The 26782-nt window shown below is 43.4% G+C and overlaps 1 protein-coding gene across 4 annotated transcripts in view; it reads left to right on the top strand.

Annotated features, from left to right (window-relative positions):
* SPOP (speckle type BTB/POZ protein) overlaps positions 1 to 26782 on the top strand; it is a 77109-nt gene that overhangs the window by 8175 nt on the left and 42152 nt on the right. The window contains exon 2 of one of the 4 annotated variants that reach the window (XM_070060831.1): positions 5616 to 5799. The exons of 2 other annotated variants lie outside the window; for them this stretch is intronic. The gene's annotated coding sequence lies outside the window, so the exon portion shown is untranslated. Of the gene's footprint in view, positions 1 to 5615; positions 5800 to 25816; positions 25914 to 26782 lie in introns of those variants that run through there. One more of the 4 variants, XM_070060832.1, reaches the window with a different exon arrangement.

The raw sequence follows: 26782 nt of genomic DNA, 5'->3' as shown, positions 1-26782 counted from the left end.
GATTCTTTTTGGTGCATACCGTGTCTTGGCCTGTGAGGGCCATCTACATTTGGTGTATGAGTGCTTGATTTGTTCCTGGCTCAGAAGTGGATCCCTCACCTTGTCATTATATATATATCACATTTCTTCCCTTTCTATACATTAGGTTGCTCATTTGCCTTATGGAGCTTCTGGAGCCAAATTTTAAACACTAAAGGTGGCTTTATTTTAATCAGTGTATCTTGTGTTTGGATCACTTCTCTGACACTGGCATTGCTGAATTCTAGATCTTAGAACCACAGCTTCCTTGTCTTAAATGTTCTTCATGAAAAACAGGCAGTATCTCAGAGGAGAGCATTGTGCCAACCCCCCTCCCATCACTCATGCCTTAATGTAAGGTTTGCTGTAGAAGAGATTGGGGAATTTATTCTCTTATGAGCAGCCTTGCTTTTTTCTGAGATGAAAGATAAACAGTGCAATTTGGAGACTGAAATTATGTTTAGAGGCTTTGTTGGGAGTGTGGGTTTTTATCATTATATAAAAACATGTTTGTGTATATATGCACAAGTATCTGTCTTCCCTTTTCCTCATTTTACACACATCTCTGCACAGTTGGAGGGTTATGTAAGATTATGCTGTAATAGCATATTTTTTTCATTATCACTAGGTTTTTATCATTAAAAAAAGGTTAAGACAAATTGTTCTTAATTAGGGTGGATTTTCAGCTAGGCCATGAACTGTTATGTCTAGCTGTCTTAACTCAGGGTCTGGGACAGTGTTGAATCCTGTGGACTTGAGAAACGTTGGTGTATCCACTGTGTTCTCTGAAAATCCACCCCGCTAATGAAGTCAATGCAAATGGAAGGTACTGTGCAACTGCATTGTAAAGCTGCCTTCAGGGACTGGACTAATTCCTGCCTTGTGAAAAAATGTTTTGTTAGACTCCTCTCATGTAATGGTGTTTTGCGTAATCTTACTGACTTCAGGTTACTCAAAGCCAGACAATAACAGTATTCTGACATTTATGTGAGATTCATTTTTCAATTTCTTTCTACCATCTTGTCATATTTACAAGGTTATTCCCATCCTGGTTTCATAACATTACTGGCCCCATATTAAATTCTGATTGTGTATTCAGGGAAGCGTACCTGTTTCTTGTGTTTGTTTTCAGGCGTGGCGAATCACTCTGAAATGAAAGGCTGTGCTGACACATTTGCTAACAAGATCTAGTAGCTTCTTTATATTTTTGTTTTTGAAAAGCTCCCGTTGCAGGAAAAAATTCTAAAGTACACACTCTTAGGAAGTGCTTGAGCCGTCATTCTTCCAACCACGGTCATATTTTAATAGAACTGACAAGCAGTTACCTAGGTGCTTTGTGTGGCAGAGATGGTCATGCAGCTTTGAAAGAGCCGGCTGCAGACTCAAAATGAGAATTTAATATTCAGACAGGAATTCTTGCTTGACCATGAAGACTAGTGTTCTTGGCTGTTTCTTTCTAGGAAGCTGTTGGCATAATTCTTCCTGCCTCCGTCAGTGAAGGCCTTACAGGGATTCTTTGAAAGGCTCTGGTTCCTCCTATGTATACATTATTTTGTGAGAGGAAAAATGTGTGTGTAGTCATTTATCTCTTGAGAACTGAGTTTTATATACTTCTTTACTTAATATATTTAGAAACAGGTGGCCATGTAGAAATTTGCTGTAAACAAAAATGAGTTTTTCCATGTATAACATCATTTATGCTACTTAGGTTTTAATTATTTATTTTTATTTTGTTTGAAGAACATAGAGACACACAGAAACAATGACAGAGATCTTCCATCCACTGGTTCTCTCCCCAAAGACCTGCAACAGCCAGGTTGGGCCAGGTCAAAGCCAGGAGCCTGGAACTCCATATGGACCTCCCACATGGATGGCAGGGACCCAAGTACTTGAAGAGCCACCATCTGCTGCCTTCCAGGGTGTGCATTAGCAGGAAGCTGGAATTGGAAGCAGAACCCATCTGGTTCTCATAGACCCAGGAATGGAATATGAGCATCCCAAGCAGCATCTTAACCACTGTACCAAACACCTGCCCCTGCTTACAATTTTCAATTTTGAAATACCTTCAGCATACAGAAGGGATGGGGGTTTGGCCTAGAGGTTACACTGCTGTTGGATGCCTACATCCTCTGTTGGAGTGCCTGGGCTTGAGTTCTGACTCCAGCTCCTAATTCCAGCTTCCTGGTATGCACACACTGGAAGGCAGCATATAATAGCTCAAGGAGTCTGATTTCTGCCACTTGTGTGGGTTGGTCTCAGCTCTTGGCTTCGCCCTGATTCAACGTTGGCTGTTGCTGGCCAGCAGGTAGAAGCCTTCTGTCTATCTGTCTAATATCTCTGCCTCTCAAAAACAAAATAAGAATGATATTACTCATATACCCATCTATATCAAATCTTTTTTTTTATTTGTTTATTTATTTGAAAGTTACACAGAGAGAGGAGAAGCAGAGAGAGAGTGGTCTTCCATCTGCTGGTTCTCTCCCCAGTTGGCCTCAATAGCTGGAGCTGCGCCTATCTGAAGCCAGGAGTCTCCTCTGGGTCTTCCCACGTGGGTGCAGGGGTCATCTTCCACTGCTTTACCTGCTACGCCACAGTGCAGCCCCTATATTTAATGTTAATGTTGCTATGTTTGTTCCCAGGATTTTTCTTTTCTTTTAAATATTTATTTTTATTCATTTGAAAGAGAGTTACAGAGAAGTAGAGACAGAGAGAGAGAGAGAGGTCTTCTATCTGCTGGTTCACTCCCCAGATGGCTGCAATGGCCAGAGCTGCGCCGATCCGAAGCCAGGAGCCAGGAGCCTCCTCTTGGTCCCCCACATGGGTGCAGGGGCCCAAGGACTTGGGCCATCCTCCACTGACCTCTCAGGCCACAGCAGAAAGCTGGATCAGAAAAGGAGCAGCCGAGACTAGAACCGGTGCCCATGTGGGATGCCGACACTTCAGGCCAGAGCTTTAACCCACTGTGCCATAGTGCCGGTCCCTGGAATTTTTTTTCTAATAAATTTTTTTCATATTTAGGTCTCTGATCCACCTGGAATTTATTTTGAAGTTTGGTGTGAAGTAAAAACAGTTTTTTTTATTAACGTAAGGATATCCTGGATTATAGGTCTAATTGTCTTCCATAGGAAGAACCCAATGCCTCAGCATCATCTGTTGAATTGTCCATCTGCTCCCTACTGTGTGATACATTTACGTGTGCCTGTATGCCTGTGTGAGGCTGTCTTTGTTCTGTACCTTGGGTCTTGTCCTGGTACTGCACTGCTTTAATTACAGCTTTGTGATAATTGTACATACCTGGTAGGGCAAGTTTCACTACCTTGTTCTGTTCATCAGAATCCCTGAAAAGCTGTTAGACTGGTATATTTTAGTGAAGCCACTTATATTAGCTAAAATGTATTCATGTGCTATATGATAAGCTTCTCCAAAAGAAAAAAAAAATTATACTAGGTCTTCCTTATTTGCAAATGAATAGTTGTTCTGAATGGTGCTGTAATTTGTACATAAATTTTAGTTTTGTTGGAGTGATTTTTGATTTTTTATGATCTTCAAATGGAGGAGAACCTTATCATAATTTGGTGTCTTGAGTAAGGACACCTAATAAGACTGTTTTGGTAAAGCATTGAGGCTGTATGGTGTTAAGGTCTTCTGGAGCATAAGGAAATGAAACCCATTTAAAGTGGCTTATGTAAAAGAAGACTTCTCAAAAGTAGCTGCTCAGAATGGAAGGGAAAGCTGAACCGCCAGGCCTCAAAGGGCTGCAGCCAAAACAGCTCCAGGAACTTCAGCAGACAGAGTTAATGGACTCCACTGTCCCGCTATAAATAGACTTCAGTCTCCATGAGGCTCAATTCAGGATCCTTGATGTCCCCCGGGCCAGATACTTGCCTTAGGTTCAACTCCACTTGTGGCTGGAGGAGGTTTGGGACAGACAGAGCAATTTTGGGGGTGACTGGAATCAAAGGCAGGTTTTCTCAGAGCAGTGGTATCAAGACTGCTTATACTCTTAAAAGTTATTGGGGACCCTAAAGAACATTTGCTTATGTGGCTTATATCTTGGTAATCATCAGATTAGAAATGAAAATGGAAAACATTAAAAATGTTGCTTAAAAATAGTAAACCTATCACCTGTTAACAAATTTTATGATTTATATGAAAAATAACTTCAGAGATTAAGAAGTGTGGCATTGTTTACATTTTTGCAAACTTCTTAAATGTCTGCCTTAATGGAAGACAGATTCTATATCTGCTGTGTTCAGTCTGATGGATTGTTTAGATTGAAGTATGTGAAGAAAGGAAGGCTTCAAAAGATATATTGTTGGAAAAGGGGAAAGTATTTTCTAGCTTTTTTCAGATACTTTTATGTATTCTGATACTACACCAAAACTTGACCAGTGTTAGTTTCTTACAAGCTAAGCTGCTGTGAGGAACCTGAAATCATAGTGATGTTACTGTTATATTAAAATCCATTGGTCTGGAGCCGGCGCTGTGGCTCAGCAGGTTAATGCCCTGGCCTGAAGCGCCGGCATCCCATGTGGGCACCAGTTCTGGTCCCGACTGCGCCTCTTCCGATCCAGCTCTCTGCTGTGGCCTGGGAAAGCAGTAGAAGATGGCCCAAGTCCTTGGGCCCCTGCACCCACATGGGAGACCCAGAGGAGGCTCCTGGCTCCTGGCTTCAGATCGGCACAGCTCCGGCTGTTGCGGCCAATTGGGGAGTGAACCATCAGATGGAAGAGCTCTCTCTCTCTGCCTCTCCTCTCTCTGTGTAACTTTGACTCTCAAATAAATAAATCTTTAAAAAAAAAAAAAAAAAACCCATTGGTCTCTTTCTCACTTGAAAGGATCTTTACCTATACATGGTTTTATATTATGTATTGTTCATTTGGGAAACATCTCCTCGTTGAGTTAATAAGCAGGTCATCCAAATATTTGGACAGTTCATAATACAATATTTTTAAAAACCCACACTAATATCACCACCCGTTTCATCAGTAAAAGTCTGTCAGTATTGGGAAGCTGACAAGCAACTACAAATTTTCCAAAATTGTGATTTTTTTTTTTCATTCAGAGCTTGGATTTTATCATTGGCAACAAGTGCTGTCAGTTGTTTTCCTCGAAGTGAGAGACTTACTTCATTTTCCGCAAATGTCTGCTGAATATTCACATCTGAATAGCCAGTTTGTTCTTTGTTCCAAGTAAGAGTAGTGTTCCGAGAAAAAAGTAGCTAATTCAGCTCACAACTTAAAATCCCAAGTGCTTTCCCTTGAGACATCTAGTGCTTGACTAATCTGCAGGAGTGCTGTGTGCACGCTTCCCATTTCCTTACACAGAACATTTAAATGACCTACACTTGCATTCAGTTTTAATAAAATTAATACTTTTTATTTATCAAGAACATTTTTTTTAGAAAAATATTTTATTTTGAAAGAGTTCCAGAGAGATAAGGTGGGAGAGAGAGAGAGAGCGAGCGAGCAAGCGATATCTTCCGTCCTTTGGTTCACTCTCCCTATGGCTGCAGTGGCCAGTGGTGGGCCAGGCTGAAGCCAGGAGCTTCAGCTGAGTCTCCCAAGTACCTGAGCCATCCTCTGCTGTTTTCCCAGGCCATTAGCACAGAGCTGGATTGGAAATGGAGCAGCTGGGACACGAATTCATGCCCATGTCGGATGCCGGTGTCGCAGGCTGGGCTTTACCTGCTATGCCGCAATACTGGCCCCTATCAAGAACATTCTTAAGTGCAATGGACTTTTTCCCACTAAACACCTATAAATGGTGGTGAAAGACACAGTGACTATGGTACCATTTGATGTCCTTACCTTGATTTATGCTAAGGCACCAGGAGTTCTACCTGTTATTGCTTTTGTGCCATTAGTTTGAATGTCAACACTGAGAAAAAGACAGTTTCTTAGTATAATTGAGAAGATAGTTCTGACTTCAAGGACCCTTTGAAAGAGACCTCCAAGGAGTTTTAGACCCCCACTTTGAGAACCACAACCTTATGAGAGGGTCCAATCAGCTTGAAGGTCACATAGGCTGTAGCTTTCCTGATGGGCCTGGGCCACACCCAGGAGCAGTTTACCTGATTGGTGGGGTGGGAGGGTGGGGAGAAATGTGCTTGGGGCTCCCGCCACCTATCAGCAGCCAGGCAGCGGGATCCCTCCCAGGAGGTTTGGCACGCCATGCCCTTTAACCTCCTGCATGGGCAGGGCAGGCAGACTCCCTATCAGGTACAGGATCAGCCAAATCCCGTGGGATAATTTTACTGCATTACTTATACAGTCACTTGGCACCACATTTAACATGTCCAAATGGAATGGGATAACTTCTAGTTAAACAGAAATGTTTTTCTAGAAATTATTTTCAAACAGCAGAACTTAAGGCATTGAGATGTTCAGCCAGTTATTTGAAATATATGATAGTCTTATGATAAACTATGTCTTTTAATCACATTTTCCGTGAACTTTAAAAAATATATAGTTATTTGAAAGGCAGAGAGAGGGGGAAAGAGAAAGAGCAGGAGGGAGAGCGCAAGCTTCCGTCTGCTGGTTCGCTCCCCAAATGTCCACAATAGCCAGGACTGGGTCAGGCTGGAGGCAGGAGCCAGGAACTCCATCCTGGTCTCTCACATGGTAGCAGGGCCCCAAGCACTTGTGCCATCTTCTGCTGCCTTTCCAGGCTCATTAGCAGGAAGCTGGATCAGAAGCAGAGCAGCTGGGACTCAAGCTGGCACTCTGATGTGGAATGCTGGTGTCACAAATCCCAGTTTAACCCACTGTACCCACAGTGCTGTCCCCCCGATGCAATTCTGAGTGCTGAAAATATGGTTAAGGAACAGAATAGACAAAAATCCTGTTCTCATGGAGCTCATATTCAGGCAGCAAATAAGATAAATAAAATACATGGTATATTTAAAAAAAGTGTTCGGGCCCAAGGCAAAAAGTAAAACCCGGGAAGGGGATAGGGAGGGAGCCAGTGTTGCAGTTGTAGGTAGGATGGCCAGGGAAGCCCTCACTAGGGTACTGCAAAGGCAATGCTTGAGTAAGTGTCTGAAGGTGAAGGAGTGAAACAGTGCTCCTGCATAGGGGAAGCAGGGGCAAACGCTTGGCGGCATGCACAGGCCTGGCCTTTCAAGGAACCAGCAAGAGAGCCGGCATGGCTGCAGTTCAGTGAGCAAGGGTCGAAGTGTCGAAGTGAAGTCAGAGAGGCTAATGAAGTCCACGTCCTGCAAAGCGGCGGTTCTCACCTGTAGCTGTTGCTTAGACTCACCTGGGGGCTTTGAAAGCCGAAACCGAGGCTACACCTGTGCCACTTAAATAAGACTCTGTTCAGGTGGGATTCGGTGGTAGAGGAGATATAGAGAAATGGATGTATTTGAGAGTATGGTAAAGAATCCATTTAATTATAGATGGAATGTGGGGGTTGAGGGAGAGGAAAGTGTCAAGAATGACTCGGGTTTCTGGCTCCAGCAACTGGATGGGTAGAGATGTCACTTACTGAAATGGGGGTGGGAGATAAAGAGAAATGGGAGCAGTCGGTGTGGGATTGGAGGCAGGAAAGAAATGAGTTCAATTTTAGACATGTTAAATTTGAGATGCGAATGAGGCTAAGTATAAGTATGTTAGGTAGGCAGATATATGAATGGAGCTTCAAGTGAAGTCAGAGCTTCAGTTAATAAGTTTGTTTATTGGTGGTAAAAAAAAAAAAGAAAAGTTTCCAGCAGCTGGTGTTGTGGTAGGTACAGCGCGTTAAGCCTATGCCCATGATGCCAGCATGCCTGTGAGTGGCAGTTTGAGTCCTGGCTGTTCCACTTCCAATTCAGCTCCTTGCTAATGCATCTGGGAAAGCAGCAGAAGATGGCCCAAATACTTGGACCTCTGCTACCTGTATGGGAGACCCGGATGGAGTTCTCCCTGGCTGCTGGCTTCAACCTGGCCCAGGCCTGGCCATTGTGGCCATTTGTGCAGTGGACCAGCAGAGGGATGATCTCTTTTAATCTCTCTCCCTCTCTTTTTCCCTCCCTCCACTTACCCCCCTCCCTCTCTCTTTTTCTCTCTCTCTGTAATTCTGCCTTTCAAATAAATAAACTAAATCTTAAAAAAAAAAAATGTATCCTGTGGCCTGCATTGTGGCATAGCGGGTAAAGCCACTGCCTGCAACTCTGGCATTCCATATGGACTGTTTCATGTCCCGGTTGCTCGACTTCCAATCCAGCTCCCTGCTAATGGCCTGGGAGAAGCAGCAGAAGATGGCCCAAGTGTTTGGGCTCCTTCTGCCCATGTGGGAGATCAGGATGACGCTCCTGGCTCCTGGCTTCGGTTGGCCCATCCCTGGCCATTGTGGCCATCTGGGGGGTAAACCAGCAGATGGAAGATATTCTCTGTCTCTCTCTCCCCCTTATTCCCTCTCTTCCTCTATAACTCTAACTTTCAAATAAGTCTTCTTCTTCTTCTTCTTCTTTTTTTTTTTTGACAGGCAGAGTTAGACAGTGAGAGAGAGACAGAGAGAAAGGTCTTCCTTCTGTTGGTTCACCCCCAAAATGGCCACTACGGCCGGCATGCTGCGCCAATCTGAAGCCAGGAGCCAGGTGCTTCCTCCTGGTCTCCCATGCAGGTGCAGGGCCCAAGCACTTGGGCCATCCTCCACTGCCATCCTGGGCCACAGCAGAGAGCTGGACTGGAAGAGGAGCAACCGGGACTAGAACCCGGGGTGCCGGCGCCACGGGTGGAGGATTAGCCTAGTGAGAGCCGCAGCTCCGGCTTCAAATAAATCTTAAAAAAAATGTAAGTATCCAAATGGCATCACATAGGATAAATTTGGTGCGTAAAGAACTGAAGGTGTGGAAACTAGTTCTCCTATTTCAGTAATCTGAACAAAAATTGGTGCTAACATGAACTGAGATAGTGGCAGTGGGACTAGATAAAGACTAGATTGGAGGTTTGAGGATCTGTGGCCCCTGTGTGTAGTGGGAGTGGACGATCAGTGAAGAATTAAAGACAACTTTGAGACATCAAGCTTGGGTGAGTGATCGGTCATTAGCAGATATAAAACAGTCAAGAGGCGCTGGTTTGGGAAAAATGATGGTGTTTGGCTTTGGGTGTGTTGACATTTAGGAGAGGCTGCCTAGCAGGCAGGCTGTTGAGTCTGTTGCACTGAGTTTCATAAGAGCAGATGAGGTTCAAAACACAGATCTAGACACTCATTTCCATACATTAAAAATGAAACGAACTGATTTCATTTATACAAAACTGATTCAGATGGGAGCAGCAAAGTTTATGAAAATAACAACATCCGTGGTCTTACCTAGGACCTGTTAGACCCTCTGTGATTTGAGTCCTTGCCTGTTGACATAGGTCATGTATGAAATAGGCCCTATATGAAATAAGTCCTTGCCTTTTTTTAGATGGTATATCGTATGTTCCTTTCATAACGTGTTCGAGCTGCACTGCGTCTCTGTCACTCCAGTATACCCACCTGGGTCTGTCTTCAGGGCTTTTGCTTTTCTTGTTTTCTTGTCTTGCCTTTTCCCTTCTTGGTAGAGGGATGAGTTCAGAGAAAAAAAAAATCAGAAGTTGTTATTTGGGAAGTAGATAGAGAGATCCTTACTAAAGAACAGGACTGTGGATGAGCATCTGAAATGGAATGGCTTGAAGTTGAAATCCTGTCAGCACAAAGACGCAGAGCGCTGTGTTGGTCTTAGTGTTCCCCAGCACTCAGGTCCACTGACCAGAGCCGCTGACGTGGTGGTGGGTCCCCTCCCCCTTGGGGGTCTGACGAGGGAGTGATGGTGTTGGAATATGACTTGACTTGGTCTGGACCTGACTCATTGCCCTCTATCCTGCCTCACTTGTGGAAACATCCTCAATGTAAGCGGGACACTTCCTTTAGTGAAAGTTATTGATAAGTTACTACAGAAAGCCCTGGCTTGAAGAAACAACATAGAAACAGAAGGGAATTAGTTGTGTGTCCACTCTAATGCATTGCTGGGCATGACCACTCTCTATGAGGGACTGTGTCACTATTTAAGTGATGATGATAGTAAACAGGAGTATTGCAAGATACACGAATCTTTAAACAGTTATAATTTAAACACTATTTGTTTCCCAGAACAAAAGTATCTTCTTTAAAAAAGAAAAGTATCTCCTTTTTCTGATAATAAAAATAATTCTGGGGGCCAGCACTGTGGCATAGTGAGCAAAGCCACCGTCTGCAGCACCAGTGTCCCATATGTGTGCGAGTTCAAGTTCCAGCTGCTCCACTTTTTTTTTTAAAAATAAAGATTTATTTTTTTATTTGAAAGGCAGAGTTAGAGGCAGAGAGAGAGAGAGAGAGGAGAAGTCTTCCATCCACTGGTTCACACCCTAGATGACCACAACGGCTGGAGCTGTGCTGATCCGAAGCCAGGAGCTAGGAGCTTCCTCCATGTTTCCCATGTGGGTGCAGGGGTCTAAGCAGTTGGACCATCTACTGCTGCTTTCCCAGGCCATAGCACGGAGCTGGATCACAAGTGCTGCATCCAAGACTCAACCACTGCCCATGTGGGATGCTGGCACTACAGGCAGGAGCTTTACCTGCTGCATCACAGTGCTGGCCCCCTTTGCCACTTCTGATCCAGCTTCCTGTTAATGCACCTGGGAAGGCAGAGGAGGATGGCCTAACTGCTTGGGCTCTTGTACCCATGTGGGAGACCTGGCTTCTGGCTCCTGGCTTTAGCCTGGCCCAGTCCTGGCTGTTGTCATTTTGGGAGTGAACCAGCAGATGGAAGATCTCTGTCTCTCCTCACCCTCACCCCCACCCCCATAACTCTGCCTTTCAAATAAATAAATAAATCTTTTTTTTTTTTTTGACAGGCAGAGTGGACAGTGAGAGAGAGAGACAGAGAGAGAAAGGTCTTCCTTTTGCCGTTGGTTCACCCTCCAATGGCCGCCGCTGCAGCCGGCGCACCGCGCTGATCCTGGCAGGAGCCAGGAGCCAGGTGCTTTTCCTGGTCTCCCATGGGGTGCAGGGCCCAAGCACCTGGGCCATCCTCCACTGCACTCCCTGGCCATAGCAGAGAGCTGGCCTGGAAGAGGGGCAACCGGGACAGAATCCGGCGCCCCAACCGGGACTAGAACCCGGTGTGCCGGCGCCGCAAGGTGGAGGATTAGCCTATTGAGCCACGGCGCCGGCTTCAAATAAATAAATAAATCTTTAAAAAAAATAACAACTCGGCCGGCGCCGCGGCTCACTAGGCTAATCCTCCGGCTAGCGGCGCCGGCACACCGGGTTCTAGTCCCGGTTGGGGCGCCGGATTCTGTCCCGGTTGCCCCTCTTCCAGGCCAGCTCTCTGCTGTGGCCAGGGAGTGCAGTGGAGGATGGCCCAGGTGCTTGGGCCCTGCATCCCATGGGAGACCAGGAGAAGCACCTGGCTCCTGCCATCGGATCAGCGCGGTGCGCCGGCCGCAGCGCACCGGCCGCGGCGGCCATTGGAGGGTGAACCAACGGCAAAGGAAGACCTTTCTCTCTGTCTCTCTCTCTCACTGTCCACTCTGCCTGTTAAAAATAATAATAATAATAATAATAACTCATGGAAAAACCAAAGAAGTATAAAGGAAAGCATATGTACCCCAGTCCCACCACACAGAGTTAACTACAGTTAATACTTTCTGAATCTTATTGGGCATTTCTCTAAATGTGTATGTGCATGTAGATATTTATGTCTTTAAAAAAGTTGGATTATTTGTGTTGTAAAAATTACTATGAAATTATATATAACTTATATAAAATATATTTTATAGACCTATTTTCATGCCTGTAAAAAAAGTACATAAAAATCTGTTGTATGGATATATCACATTAGGTTTTTCTGTTAATGAGCTTTTTTCTCTAGTTTTTGTTTATAAATTAGGCTATGATGAACATCCTCGTGCCTAAATCTTTGTACACTGATGAAATTGATTCATTAGGATTGATTCCTGAAGTGGAATTGCTGTGTTAAAGGATGTACAATATCACATTTATTCTCATCTGATGTTTTGTTTTTTATTGCTTTGTCTCACTAGACCTACTAAAGGTGAATTTTGTAGCAGGGGAAATACCGAAAAATTACAGTTCTGGGCATCCCATGTTAACTGGCAACAGTGACTTAAAAATAACATTTGTTAACTTCAAAGAAAGGGATAATTTGTGTGATAGGAATTCAGAGAGGACTGGATAGCAGAGTAGACCTTAACCTGGATCTGGAAAGACACGCAGATAGAAGTAGGAAGACATTGCTGGCCTTCAGAGTGTGGTATCATACGCGTGAGAAGAACATGCCGTGGAATACACGAGCTGACAAACAGGCTGGTGTCAACTAATTGCAGAGGAACATTCATGTTGTGATGTCGTGGAAAGGCTTATATAGAATTTATGTTACATGGATCCCAGAGGACTGATTTTATTTTCAGTACATCTGAAGTTGTGCAGTGTGTAATATAAAACAGATACATAGATATAGCCTAATTTTAGGCAGACTGGATACATTAGATTTTCTCTTCTTACATGAAATATAAGAGGAGGATTACTTATTTAAATGTTAATTATATAATTAATAAACTTCCCAACATTTAAATATTTATTTTACAATATAATTTGACAGACGTAATTTTTGTGGGATCTCAGTTTCTTCTGTAAAATCACAGGGATTGGGGTGGACATTTTGCACAGTGGTTAAGACACTGCGTGGGGCTGGCGCCACAGCTCACTAGGCTAATCCTCCACCTGCGGCGCCGGCACCCCGGGTTCTAGTCCAGGTTGGGGCGCCGGATTTTGTCCTTGTTGCTCCTCTTCCAGTCCAGCTCTCTGCTGTGGCCCGGGAAGGCAGTGGAAGATGGCCCAAGTGCTTAGCCCTACACCCGCATGGGAGACCAGGAGGAAGCACCTGACTCCTGGCTTCGGATTGGCACAGCACACCAGCCGTAGCAGCCATTTGGGGGGTGAACCAACGGAAAATGAAGACCTTTCTGTTTCTGTCTCTCTCTCACTAACTCTGCCTGTAAAAACAAACAAACAAACAAACAAACAAAAAAAAACACACACACCGCCTGGGATGTTGACAATGGTATCAGAGTCCTGGTTCAAGTCCCACCACCGCTTCTAATTCACTTCCTGCTAATGCTCACACTGGGAGGCAGCAGATGATAGCTTAAGCACTATCATGGGTTCCTGCCACTCATGGAAGACCTGGATTAACATCTGGGCTCCTGACTTGGCCCAGTCCTCGCTATTGTGGGCATTTGAAGAGTGAACCAACAGATGGAAGACCTTTCTCTCTTTCTCTGCCTTTCAAAGAAAATGAAAAAAAAAAAAATGAAGAAGAAGAAGAAAGGAGAGAGACATTCATGGGCCATAGTGGACACTCATTAAATGATAGTTTGAAAAAAAAAATCAAGGGGGTTACAGAGGGTGGTCTGTAGAGTTCTCTCTGGCACCAAGACTGTTACATAACTTTTAAGAGCACCTCCGCTTTGCATATATGAAGTAAGGTAGCCTGTAGTCAGGCTGGTACCTGCTCTGGCTCCATAGGTGAAATAGCATCTCCCTGTCTGGGAGCAAACTTCTCAACTGAATGATTCGCTAATGGACTCCAGGCCTAGACTAATTCACCTTTGGAATTTGAGTTGTTCTCATCTTTTATTTCTAGGTGACATTTAGAGGTTTTCATTTGGAAGAATTTTATAGCTAAGACTGAGCTGCAAGAGGATGCTGTGAGGTCAAGAGGAATTATTATATAACAGTTGTGAATTATCCTCATGCATATTGTTAGTTCAAGTTCATCTCATGTTGGCTTCCTCATTTATCTTGAATTCAAGCCCATGATATCTTTAATGTATGTCTAGGCTATGTAAATATTATTATTAGTTCAGCCAAGGTATAATTTTGAATGTAAATCTATAGGAAAAGTTACATAATACATCCCAAAGTCAGATATTAAGAATTTATGTTTTGGCCGGTGCCGCGGCTCACTTAGCTAATCCTCCGCCTGCGGCGCCGGCACCCCAGGTTCTAGTCCTGGTTGGGGTACTGGATTCTGTTATGGTTGCTCCTCTTCCAGTCTAGCTCTCTGCTGTGGCCTGGGATTGCAGGGGAGGATGGCCCAAGTACTTGGGTCCTGCACCTGCATGGGAGACCAGGAGGAAGCACCTGGCTTCTGGCTTTGGATCAGCGCAGCGGCCATTTGGGGGTGAACCAACGGAAAGGAAGACCTTTCTGTTTTTCTCTCTCTCTCTGTCTAAATCTGCCTGTCAAAAAAAAAAAAAAGATTTATGTTTTACCATCTGTTTTGAATTATTACTTTTTACCTCCCTTAGTGTAGATAATTGAGAACTGATTAGTCATTTTCTAAACTCAGGGAATTGAAAGTACATAATCATGTTCAGAGCTAATTAGTGGCATAATTTAAGTTTCTGCCTCCTACCGTCACATTCTTTTAACTAAATTATACCACTTTTGACCAAAATCCTGCATTTTAAAGAGAACCAAGTCAAGGTGTCCTAAACTGAGCTACAAACTCTTCAGATGGTTGCCCTCAGGATGCTCTGAGCTTGCTGGGGTCTTCAAGATTGCTCAGTGTTGCACATAAACTCAGTCTCTTTGTCACCGCATTTGATTGGTCTCAGGGAAAGTAGCTAACCTAACACACAGAGGCCAGCAGATAAACCAGAATTCTATTTTATGAATGTACATTGAGAGGTAGTCTTTACCATAACCTAGAAAACATGTCTGTTCAACCATTCCTTTCCTACTGTCAGTATTATTTAAGAAGTAATAATAGCTCCTGCTTACTAAGCGTATACTATACAGGCATCGCTCTAAGCGTTTTATAAGTATTTAACTCATGTAATCTTTACAGTGCCCTTCTGAGGGATGTATTTTATTTATTTATTTAAAAGGAGGAGAGAGAGAGCTCTCCCATCTTTTGGCTCACTCTGCAGAAACCACAAGAGCTGTGGCTGGGCCAAGCTGAAATGAGAGCAGAGCACTCAGTCACCACATGGGTGGTAGGGACCCAACGACTTAAGCTGTCATCTGCTGCCTCCCAGGGTGTGCATTAGCAGGAAGCTGGAATTAGTAGCAGAGCCAGGACATAAGCCCAGGCACTCTGATATGAGATGCAGGCATCCCAAGCAGCATCTTAGCTACTAGACGAAACGCCCAATCCAGGACAGTATTCTTATCTGTATTTTACAGTTGCGGAGTCGAGGCACAGGGAGGTTTTAAAGTAACTTTTCTGAGATCGTACAACTAGCAAGCATACTGTGCTTTTTTTTTTTTTTTTAAGATTTATTTATTTATTTGAAAGAGTTATACAGAGAGAGAAGGAGAAGCAGAGAGAGAGAAAGAAAGAGAGAGGTCTTCCATTGCTGGTTCACTCCTTAGTTGGCTGCAATGGCCGGAGCTGCGCCAATCTGAAGCCAGGAGCCAGGAGCTTCCTCCAGGTCTCCCATGTGGATACAGGGGCCCAAGGACTTGGGCCGTCTTCTGCTTTCCCAGGCCATAGAAGAGAGCTGGATTGGAAGTGGAGCAGCCGGGACTCAAACCAGTGCCCATATGGGATGCCAGCACTGCAGGTGGCGGATTTACCTGCTAGGCCACAGCACTGGCCCAGCATACTATGCTGTACTCATCAAAAAATCACTTGGTAAGCATGGAACCTTAGCAAAGGAAGTACAAATCCTTGAGACCATTTTGTGCAGATTCCAATGTAATTACTCATTCCTTTTTCTTTTTTAGAAAATTTTAATTTATTTTCATTTTTACTTGAAAGAGATTTTCCATTCATTGCTTTACTCCCTAAATGTCCACAAGAGCCAGGGCTGGCCCAGGCCAAGGCCTGGCACCCAGAACCCAATCTGGATCTCCCAGGTAGGTAGTAGGGACCCAAATACCAGAGTCATCACCAGCTGCCTCCCAGGGTGCCCATTACTAGGAAGCTGGATCAGAAGTGGCGTGAGGATTTGGACAGGTGCTTGGACATGGATGTGGGTGTCTCAGGTGGCATTTGACTGCTGAGCCAAATGCTCGATTTCACTCATTCCTTTTCCAAACATGTATTATGCACTGACTATTTGCTATGTACTGCCTAGACACCAGCTAACCACAGTTAATAAAACACAGTAAGTGCCCTCTAGAGACTCTCAATATCTAGTGAAAAAGAAAAATAATTACAATAGCTAGAGATCTGCACATTGAGAGGGAGGAGGAAGCATTTAATTCTTTTTGTAGAGATTGGAGTAGATGTTTACAAAGATGGAAGAATGGCATTCTAGGTAGAGGAAACATTATGTTAAAAGATGCCATAGCAGAAAACAGATTTCTCTATTTTCAAGAATGGAAGCCTTGCAGTTCAAGCAATAATGCAGTGTACTAGTGTGCCAGACCAAGCTTGTTGGTGGTTGTGGGTATAAAAGGAAACAGATGAGTTTGGAATGTATTTCTGAGGTTAAATTCACAGGAGGTGGTGATTGGAGTAGAGGTGGGAAGTGGAGGCAGGGGTGGTGAGGGAGAGTTGGGAGTTAAGGTTGACTCCTGGACTTGTATGAGCACTGAGATGAATGAGTAGGGTCACTGGAAGATGTGCTTCCATCTGTGTTTGCGGGATAGCCATATGGACATGGCTTACAGCAGCCAGTTGGTTTGCAGTATTGAAGAGATAGGTAGCCTGTAAATGTGACTGAAGCCATGGGAATTAGCAAAAATGAGAGAGAGTGGAGCTTTGGCTGTTGTGGCCATTTGGGGAGTAAACCCGCAGATTTGGGGAGCAGCCATTTGGGGAGTGAGCCAGCACTCTGACCCCATTAACTCTGCTTTTCAAATAAATAAATAATTTCTTTTTTTTTTTAAAGAAATGATTTGAAGAGGGACAGATAATGTGGGTCAGTGGGTTGGAGCACTGCTTTGGACATCCACATTCCATGTCAGAGTGTCTGGAATCAAATTTCATCTCTGCCTTCTGATCCAGCTTCTTTTTCCTGCTAATAGGACTGAGAAGGCAGTAAATGATGGCCCAGTTACTTGGGTTCCTGCCATGCATATGGGAGACCAGGCTGGGTGCCTAGCTCCAGGTTTTTGCCTGGCCAAGTCCTGGCTATTGCAGCCATATGGGGAGTGAACCGGCAGATGGAGGATCTGTCTCACTTTCTCTGCCTTTTGAATGAGTAAATAAACCTTTTTCTTTTAATGAAAGGAACTGATGAGTCTACAAACTGGGTAGGAGTCTCTGGACTGACCTCAGTCTTTGTTTTTCACAATAAATCATAAATGATTTCACCATAGATAATCTATAGCTTGCTCTAAAATAAATTTATTGAAGCTATTTTTGAATGTTTTCTATTTCCTTTATGGTAAGAATTAAAATTGTTGTAATACATTCCAGAATAAAGAATGAGGATAACAGTATTATCTTTTTTATACTTTTAAGATTTATTTATTTGTTTGAAAGATAGAGATCAAGTTCTTTATCAACTGGAGTCACTCCCTAAATGACTGCAGCAGCTGGGTGGGGCCATTCTGGGACCAGGCTGAAGCCAGGAGGTGGAAACTCTACCTAGTTCTTCCGCTTGAATGGCAGGAACTGTAGAATTTGAGCCACTATCCATTGCTCCCCAGGCACATGAGCAGGGAGCTGGATTGGAAGCAGTGTAGCTGGAACTCAGACTGGTACTTTTATATGGGATTTGATGCCTTAACCCGCATGCCACAATGCCTGTCCCAACAATATTAATTTTATTGCCAGCTATATTATTTTGAATTAGTTAAATTAACATCAGTTGTGAAAATCAAAGTTTCTAGACATGGATATCTGTAGAAATGAGTTGGTTAATTATAAATAATAAGAAAGTCTTAAGAACATTGGAAATCAGTTTCAAACTGCTTACTTTTAGAAGTTATTTGTATTACATGATCTGATTGGATAAACTTTTCTGGCAGCTGTCTGTAACCAATCATGATCTATTACTTTCTTTTATGTCACAGTAATTTGCCTTGTAACATAGCAACTCAACCGATGCTTTAGTTTGTTCTTGACAATATGAGCAAGTTCAGTGTTACATTGAATGTCTCTGGATTTGATTTTTGGATTAATTTCAAGTAGTCATTTATTTTTCTCTGCTTGATCTGTTGCCACTCACTACCAATCTCAAGTCCAAGAAACAGATTCTTCTGTTTTGTAAACAGTAGATTATATTGAGAGATGTAACGGTTTCATCTCCATTTGAGGCCTGCCTCTTTGTCTGATTGAAATACTTTTCTTTTGCTTAAAGTTTTTATTCAAAACCCTTAACCACAAGTTTTTATCTGCTAATCCGTGTGATTCAGTCTGATAAATGGGGTGCTGAATTCTATTATGTAGAATTTCCCAGCACATTAGAGCACTTTTTCTTCTGTTGCAACCAGTCAAAGCACCTGCCCAGATTACATTGCAGCAGGTAAGGGTTTCTTCATTAGTGATAGAAGTTCAGGACCTCCTGAAATTTTTGGGCAATCCTCAGTGGGACCCTTGCCAGGTAACACTTATATTTGACTTGCCATCCCATGTAGTTCAACTCTCTATACCTTTTTCATCTGATACCCTGTTGAATGGCTGGAACTATCTGCTCTGAGCCCAGTGTCTACAGTTGGGGCCCCATCAGTAAATTGTATAGTCAAAGCGGGGCTAGAAGACTTTTCATTTTGAAAGAGATTTCTGACCTTTAGCATGGGACGTGTGCTTGGTTAGTTTTGCATACATAGAAGTGTATGTGAGGTCAGATTAGACTTGATACTTAGTGCTTCCCTGAATGCTTAAAATGATAAGGCTTGTGTTTCAGTGATCTCCGATAATAAAGGGGGGAAGTTTTCTTAAGAGGTTTAGTGTTAGGCTGGCGCCGCGGCTCAATAGGCTAATCCTCCACCTGCGGTGCCGGCACTCTGGGTTCTAGTCCTGGTTGGGGTGCTGGATTCTGTCCCGGTTGCTCCTCTTCCAGGCCAGCTCTCTGCTGTGGCCCGGGAGTGCAGTGGAGGATGGCCCAAGTGCTTGGGCCCTGCACCCGCATGGGAGACCAAGAGAAGCACCTGGCTCCTGGCTTCGGATCAGCGTGGTGCGCCGGCCGCAGCAGCCATTGGGGGGTGAACCAACGGCAAAAGGAAGACCTTTCTTTCTGTCTCTCTCTTACTGTCTAACTCTGCCTGTCAAAAAAAAAAGAGAGAGAGAGGTTTAGTGTTGGCTATAGTTGGTTTTCTTGGGTGAAGAGAGGAAAGAATGTGTTGGGAATAGTCTCATAATGAATATTCATAAATTGTATTTCCATTTATAAAATTACCGTGTTTCTCTGATTCCAAATCAGCATTTTCCCCATATTTCAAGGTTTTACTTTTTGTTTTTCCCTCCAAAACTTGATGGCATGCTGTGGTTGAAGATTTAATAAATATTTATAATAGCAAGTTATAGGAAAGTAAAATCAGAACTTTGTGTCTATTTACTTTGTTTTTGGAAATTCATGTTCCCTTCTCTGCATACACACACACACACACACACACACACCCATACTGCTGGAGTTGTCTGGTGTTTATATGGTTCTTTAAAATAAAAACAAAGATGATAATTTTCAAAGTGATGCCATGAATCAATTTAACAGTTAGTTACTTATTGGGTATCTGCTACATGCCAGACACTATATCAGTTTTTTTAAACAAGAATTACTTCCTGTGTGCTTTATTAACACATTTTTCTCTGGAATTATGCACTGTCCCATTTAAACCTGGGAATAAACAGCTGAATTGATAAAGATCCTTTGCTAGTGACTGAAGGAACTAAATTGACTTTCACTGTGTTAAGAACCATTTCTAGGTGAAAGTGGCCTGTGTGGGAGGAATTTAGCCCTGTATCTTCTTAGATACACGTTCTGATCTGAGATAGAACTGGGCCTTCTTGGAAGGCATTGACTTTGCAATGCTGTCATCTGTTTCTTTGAACAGAAACTTACTTTTTGTCAATATCTCCTTTTACAAGCACCGCAGGGAATCTTGTACACAAACAACAAACAAGCACCACGTATTATGTCTGCTGTGTTTTGGGTTGGAGTTTGTATACTGACTGAATTCGCAAAAGACATTCCTGGCCTCATTGTTTTGTTTTTGCCTAAATATCTCTGGCTCTCTTAGTTAAAGGTTTATATCTTCATATCTGTGACTCTCTCTGGTCCTCCCAAATGGATAAGGTGTCAGGAGAGGGGATGCTCAGGCCTCATTTTCCTGCACATCTTAACCTCAGACGCTGCGAGTCCTGACCGTGGGACTCCCAGAGGCACCATTTGAACCATCGCAGTCTCCCTTTCTGCTCCCCCACCCCCAGTCATTGAAGGCCTTAGCCCTAGTGTCTGAAGAATCCAGAAGGCTGTGAGTAAAAGGTCCTTTGTGAGACCAGTGACAACCCAGAGATTCTTATTATGCTGCCTAATCCTGGTGGCCACCCCACCTGCAGTGCCACACCACCCATGTCCCCGCAGGTGATGTGCACCTCAAAGCCACAGCGATGTGCACCTCAAAGCCACAGCCATCTTGCTGGGTCTAACTGTATCTGCTATGAAGGCTCAATCCTGAGCCCTTGGCCTGGCCTTCAAAGCTCCTTGGAGATCATTCCAAAACCCAGAAGCCACCATCAGTCCTGCCACAGGACTTACTCTGTCCTCTCCACCTGTCAGGACCCAGTGTCATTGAAGGAGGAAATGGCCCATGCTGTAATCAACAGATTTTTTAAAAGAAATTCCAGATTCAGTTCAGCTTTGGTGTTGCACACATTTATTTGTGTCACACCTCTTCCACTCCCTACCTAATAATTCTAATCCACTTATAAAACAAACAAACATGCGATCAGCTTTGTGATGCAGCAGGTTAAGCCACTGCTTGTGAGACTAGCATCCCATATCTGAGCTTGGGTTCCAGTCCCAGCTGCTCCACTTCCTATCAAGCTACCTGCTAATGTAGCTGAGAAAGCAGTGGAGGATGGCCCAAATGCTTGGACCCCTGCCACCCATGTGCAGATCAAGATGTCTACATGGCTCAGCCATGGCTGTTATAGCATGAATCAGCAGATGGAAGATTTGTCTCTCCCTGTCTTCTGTTGCTCTGCATTTCAAATAAATAGGGGTGGGAGGGATAGATGCACAGCTGAGAATCGCATTGGAAGTATATGTATGTACATTTGGGAGGGCAGTTTGGCAATGTCTATCAAAATAAACAATGTTCTGGTCCTTGGGCCTGTTGGTACTTATGTTCTAATACACTTATTACATTGTTTGCAGTAGCAAAAACCTGGAACCCACAGAGCAGGGTACAATGGAACTCTGCCCTTATTAGAAAGAGGTATAGGTGTGTCTACAAGGAATGTATTATTAACTGGTACAGGTGTTTTTTGTTTTTGAGGATACCAAACAATTAATTTTTTAAGGTTTTATTATTTGAGAGGCAGAATTACAGAGAGGGAGAGACAGAAAGGTCTTCTATCCGCTGGTTCTCTCCCCAAATGGCCGCAATGGCTGGAGCTGGATCAATCTGAAGCCAGGAGCTTCTTCCAGGTCTGGCATGTGGGTGCAGCGGCCAAGCACTTGGGGCATATTCTACTGCTTTCCCAGACCATAGCAGAGAGCTGGTTTGGCAGAGGAGCAGCCAGGACTTGAACTGGCACCCATATGGGATGCTGGCACTGCAGGTAGAGGATTAACCTACTATGCTACATTGCCGGCCCATGATTTTTTTTTTTTTAAGATTTATTTATTTGAAAGGCATAGTTAGAGAGATCTTCCATTTGCTGGTTCACTCCCCAAATGGCCATAGCAGCCTGAGCTGTGCCAGACTGAAGTCAGGAGCCAGGAGCTGCTTCTGGGTCTCCCATGTGAGTGCAGGGGCCCAAGCACTTGGGCCATTTTCTGCTGCTTCCCCAGGTGCATTAGCAGGAAGCCAGATCCAAAGTGGAGCAGCTGGATCTTAACTGGCACCCATTTGTGATCCTGGCCTTGCATATGGCAGCTTGCAAGCTTGCAGGTATACCTGGTATGCCACAGCATTGTCCCCAATTAATTAATTTTAAAAAGCAATCATGTCTTTAGGCTAATTTAGAGAGGAGTTTGGGAGTCTAGAACAAAACTTTTAGAGCCTCCAGTAACTTTTAAATTATGTTGTATATGTATTGCTTTTAATTTTAGAAAGCACAAATGAAGAGAGGCAGATTCGGTTTTATATTTTCAAAGGGGCATAGAACTTTAGCACTGGAAAGGGACCCTAGTCCAGTTGCCATCAATGTAAAGATAATTCAGATCTTGGAAGCATCTGCAATGCCTGCACTGGAGTTCAGGCCCCGAGGACAGCAATGTCTTATGAATATCTTGACTTGTTCTGTTCTGCTAGCCGTCAGTTTAACTGATGACTGTTTCTCATTGTGAGGAATTGATTTTGGATGACCTAATAAAATCTTGACCTTCGCAGGACAGTTTTTCAAGTTACTCCAGGCAATAATGATAAAGTGGGGGCAATGCTAACTCTTCCCCACATTTTGTAGTTTTGAGGAACCTGGTCCCTGAGAAGTGAATTTATTTATGAGTTCCTTAAGTATTTTTTGAAGTAATTTTCTGTCTAGAGTCCACAGCTTCCCTTTTGATTTGAATACCTACCTGACTATTCTAGATTTTTTAAATCAGTTTTTATATGTTTTTGTTCCATCTGATATCCAGAGCTGAACAGATGGAGTCTTAGTAATTTCTAATGGCTTTCTGTTTTAAAGGCAAAATCTATAAGTAAAGGAGGAAATGATAAAAATTGCAGAGAAGCTCCCAGTTCTTGAAAATATGAGCAGTTCTTTTAACTATGAGTTGAGTCTTTTCCTGGCTGTTCTACTCAGACCGAGGAAGGAAATTGGTAATGGGAGGATGGCAGTTCAGCATGGAACTGGACATTCAAACCACATTCAGTGAGGATTTTTTATGGTTGATTGGCTTTAGAGCTCAAGCAGTAGAAACACAATTACTAGTGTTAGGATTAGTTGTTAGATTTAGGATTAAACCTATCTTTACCTGAGACTCTACTAGTATCGATGGGGAAAATTTGTTCTTCTAAATTTAAGTGATTCATAGGCTTGTCTCAAAATGGGTTCTCTAAATATTTGATAATCATTTGATTAGGATGATAGGATGAATATTTGTTTTAAAGGAATGAGGTTTCAGGAAATAAAGAAGCCTTTTCACATCTTGAGCATTTGAGTCCAATTAACATCTGTGCTATTCTAAGCAGTATATTTTCAAAGGGGCATAGAACTTTAGCACTGGAATTCAAAGGGGAAAAAGGTTATAAGGACTAAGAACAAATAGCATCGCAAATTTATCTGAGTAACCCTGTATCCTTAGGGAGGGGTCCAGTTTGTGTAGCCACTTTAATTTGTTGTGGATGTAGACTGACCAGTGGAATTAGGTAGCTCAACAGTTGACTTAATACCAACAGTTGTATTAGATAGGACTGGAGGCCGGCGCCGTGGCTCACTAGGCTAATCCTCCGCCTTGCGGCGCCGGCACACCGGGTTCTAGTCCCGGTCGGGGCACCAGATTCTGTCCCGGTTGCCCCTCTTCCAGGCCAGCTCTCTGCTGTGGCCCAGGAGTGCAGTGGAGGATGGCCAAGTACTTGGACCCTGCACCCCATGGGAGACCAGGATAAGTACCTGGATCCTGCCATCGGATCAGCGCAGTGCGCCAGCCGCGGCGGCCATTGGAGGGTGAACCAATGGCAAAGGAAGACCTTTCTCTCTGTCTCTCTCTCTCACTGTCCACTCTGCCTGTCAAAAAAAAAAAAAAGATAGGACTGGAATGCTGGGTTGGGAGATGTCAGTACTCTCTGTGTTTTCTGATTTGCTTCTGATGTCCTGTTTGATAATGGTGAGAATTTGGTTGGTCTGTTTGGACTTTAAGGGTAACTGTAGTGCCTCCCCAATGTGTTTCTTGCCTTGTTTCAATTTATTGCCATTGAACCCAGTGTCTAATTAGAGTCTGATTATAGTTTTTTTTTTAAAGGTTTATTTATTTATTTGAAAGAGTTACACAGAGAGAGAGAGGAGAGGCAGAGAGAGAGAGAGGGAGGGAGAGAGAGAGGGAGGGAGGTCTTCCATCTGCTGGTTCATTCCCCTAATGGACACAACAGCCGGAGTTGCGCTGATCTGAAGCCAGGAGCCAGGAGCTTCCTCCAGATCTTCCCATGTGGGTGCAGGGGCCCAAGGACTTGGGCCATCTTGTACTGCTTTCTCAGGCCATAGCAGAGAACTAGATCAGAAGGGGAGCATCTGGGACTTGAACCAGCGCCCATATGGGATGCCAGCACTGCAGACAGCAGCTTTAGCTGCTACGCCACAGCACCAGCCGCTTGTTTTTTTAACCAGTGCATTGTTTTTCATTTATCCACATTGAATGTCTTGAGCCTAACATCTCCTTTTCCCAACATAACTGAAGAGAGAGAGTGTGATAGCCTGGATTCTGATGTGTCAGCCCGACTGCTGCTTTCTGTCCATAATATTTTCAAATTGGGTAAGCTGCCAGGCTGCTTTGGGATTCAGTTTCCTGATCTGTGAAACCCAATCATTTGGGTAGTATTAAGTCATTTTATGTTCCTAGAATTATTTTTATTAATTCCTTTATTAAACATTTATGATGGACCTTCTATAAAGAAATGCCAGGCACAATACAGGATGCTCTGGGTACAGTTACCTGATTTATGTTTTAAAAGCTCAATGTTACTGCTATGTGGATAATAGATTGGGCTATAAAAGAATATGGGAGATAAAGTAAGAACCAGTTAACACGGTTCAGGTGAGAGAATATTGCAGCTTGAACAGATCCAGATAATATGGAATATGTGACAGCTTACAGGATTTGCTGGTGGGATATGAAAAGGTAGGGTTTTTGGCTTGAGCAGTTGGGGTGAAGATGGTAACAATATTTTAGTCATGTTAGACATCCCTAATGAATATAATTAAGGAATGGTGGAAATTGTGCTTTTGAATTCTGTAACTTGTTGGCAAAGGAGAGAAAGATCTCTAGGGGGAAAGACGTTGAGTTTTTAGAAACTCAGAAAATTCTCTAGCATATTAATTTGACTTGTAGTTGTTTTTTTGTTTGTTTTTTTTTTTTTTTTTAAATAATGATGATGATTAGGTACCAAAGCATGAGAAGTCTTTCTGAAAGAATTAGGACATAGGATTTTGTTCCCTGTTTCCGGTGATGGAGAAGGAGGCATGAATCCATCAGTGATTTGCTGAGTCTCCATTAATCATGTTGCTCAGAATTCATTAGAACACAAGAGTAAACTTTTCGACAGAGCTGAAAATGAAATCAGAATTGAAGGTTAGGTTATAAAAATATTTTTTCTCTGAGATATTTTTCCAATCCTACATGTTGAATAAAAGACCATGTCTGATCTAAGAAGCACTGAATCAAAGGAATTACAAAGTATTGGATTAGGAGTTGAAAGACTTGAGTTCTGAACTCAAGCCCCTTAATCACCATGTGACCATGACAAATAGGAACCTCTGAGCTGTTTCCTTATTTGTGAAATACTTGCTCTGCAAGCCTCACAGAGCTGTTAAAATCCCAAATAAGATCCTGACTGTCAGAGTCCCTGAAGACTGTGAAGCCTGGAAACAGTGCTGCTCTTGAGGGAGTGGTTGTATAGCCTAAAGCCAAAAGCGTTGACCTCAGAAGGGCCTGGCAGGTCCTCTAAAAGAGACCAGGAGGATGGGCTGGGAGTGCACAGCCTGTGCCTCTTCTGTGAATGCTGACATTGCGGTGTCCATTAGCCTGTGGAACTCAACTTCAGCTCTTTTCTCAGTGCCTGTGGTTCTTAACCAAAGGGCTTTGTGATACAGAGGATCCTGGGTAAGCTTTGTGCCATAAAGATGATAAACTGTCCAAGTCAATTGGATTTTGTTTTCGGTAATTAGAACTGTATTCCTAGCCATAGTGCCAAAATGAGAAGCAGCAAAATATGGTTAGTATTTTTTACTTTTTAAGTTTTCCCCTCTATTTGACCTTTGGGCTGGAAGGAGTGGGGCTTTGTTTTGTTTATTGGAAGTACTTTTTCCATTAAGAAAAAAGTATAAATGTGTCAGAAACTTGCTGGCAGTTAAAAGTAGCCGGTGGTCAGAAGGAGAATGAGGGGAAAAAATGAGGTTGGGAACGGAAAAAGTAAAGGAAGGAGAGGAAATTAAACTATATTGGAGAGAGGAGAAAAAGCTCACACCATTTCAAGGAGAGAGAGAAAAAAGAAATCTCAAGTGTTTGCAGATATTAATATTTGAGGTGATTTTAAAAGGAGGGATTTGTTCTTAGAAATAAATGTAGTTAAGGCAAAGGAGAACCAGCTTCTTGGTTAGAAAGGGGAGAGGGGGCCATGTGGCGCAGCGGGTTAACACCCTGGCCTGAAGCGCCGGCATCCATATGGGTGCTGGTTGTTGACCCAGCCGCTCCACTTCTGATCTAGCTCCAGCCAGTGTGGCCAGCTGGGGAGTGAACCAGCGGATGAAAGATCTCTCTCTTTCTCTCTCTCTCTCTCTCTTCCTCTCCCCCCACCCCTCTGCCTCTCCTCTCTCTGTGTAACTCTGACTTTCAAATAAATAAATATATCTTTAAAAAAAAAAGGTGGGGGTATGAGAAGGTGCTCTAAGGACACTGTGTTATTGTCAGTATTATTTTTATTTCAGACATACTTTCTTACTGAAGTCCATGAAGTCATCTCATCTCTCTGC

Source organism: Oryctolagus cuniculus, chromosome 17, assembly GCF_964237555.1.
Source record: "Oryctolagus cuniculus chromosome 17, mOryCun1.1, whole genome shotgun sequence".
NCBI classification, from domain to species: Eukaryota; Metazoa; Chordata; class Mammalia; order Lagomorpha; family Leporidae; genus Oryctolagus; species Oryctolagus cuniculus.
This window is presented reverse-complemented; position numbering and strand designations above follow the sequence as displayed.